This window comes from Etheostoma spectabile, chromosome 4 (assembly GCF_008692095.1).
Source record: "Etheostoma spectabile isolate EspeVRDwgs_2016 chromosome 4, UIUC_Espe_1.0, whole genome shotgun sequence".
Classification (NCBI taxonomy): Eukaryota; Metazoa; Chordata; class Actinopteri; order Perciformes; family Percidae; genus Etheostoma; species Etheostoma spectabile.
In genome coordinates, this window is record NC_045736.1 from 2377590 (window position 1) to 2378920 (window position 1331).

The 1331-nt window shown below is 39.3% G+C and overlaps 1 long non-coding RNA gene across 1 annotated transcript in view; it reads left to right on the top strand.

The window, feature by feature from the left end:
* Positions 1–1331, top strand: part of LOC116687528 (uncharacterized) — an 18789-nt gene that overhangs the window by 5171 nt on the left and 12287 nt on the right. The window lies entirely within an intron of this gene.

Below are 1331 nucleotides of genomic sequence, written 5' to 3' on the forward strand. Positions count from 1 at the left end.
ACACACACACACACACACACACACCTTCTCACTGACATGTTTACTACTCATCAGCATCCCCATTAAAATCTCATTTTCAAAGCTCTAACAATCTGCTAATCATAAGAACACTGATTGGATACCACATCATCAACACATCAAGGGTTTACCGACGTTTGTATCTTGACACGTTAAATCAAATTATCCTAACGTTCTCCAATTGTGCAAAAGGATGGATCGTAGTGTAACTGTTTTCACAACACAAGAAAAATGTTGTTGAGCTCAAGTAGGTTGTGTAGGCATATTTACCTGATTGGCTGACAAATCTCATAATTAATACAAAGGGGGGAAAAAGTAGATTTATAGTCAAGTAATGGTTGCTATTAGCATGGATCCAGTAAGAATGGGAACTTTACCCCAAGCCCAGGCGGCGCTTTTTTCAAAGCTTTCCTAACAATGTCTTTTGAAAAGTGTAGCTTGATTGAAAAACACTTCCTACCTCCACACCATTTTAGTTTTTTTTATTTTAAACCTATCTTTCTTGACAACTACAAAGCACAAAACTGCATGAAGTGTTTTACAGACCCTCTTAGCAACTGATGTAACCATTAAAGTATTATTTCCACATCCTGTTAAATGTATTCGACAGCTTTCCTCCCAATGAAAAAAAAATGATAAAAGAGCAAAATAAACAGCATCTCCTCTCTCCCGATCACTTTGCAGCTTTATTTGCAGTGCACTCAAAAGCTATCTAGAGTACGTGGATTTGCAGCTGCTGCAATTTACAGGTTGTCTCTGTCTTTGGTGTTACATTGAATTAATAAATATGAATATGAAAGTCTTCTAGAAAAGGAACTTTAAGGGAGTCCTGGACAGGCCTGTGCTCTTCTCCTACAGGAATAGGGCGTTTCTGATGCAGCAGCTGTTTGAACCAACGTTAAATGGCTTAGAATGGAACCGCGGGCCGCACTGATGATGACATTTTTATTGGATGTTATGGCTGTAACTGGCTGCTTTTGAGCTAAAGTGAATATTCAACATGTCAAGCCACTGGCTGTTGTGAAAAGCTCTGGAAAGTATTGCCTCTCCTCTCTGGTGGGAACTTTGATGTTGCAGATCTGTTGCAGAAAGCCTAGATTTTAACATGGCATTGAACTGTGCTGTGAGTAAAACAATGGCTCACGATAAGCATAGTGACTACAGCCATTTTTTTATGTAGGCTGATAAAATCATAAAACGGTAGATCAGTTCCTCACGCAAGACGTGGCTTATCAAGACTCATCACTTTAAGGTGAAGACAGCGCATTGGTGAAAAAATAGGTGGTAGTTGGAGGCCCTGTTTCAAGATTCCA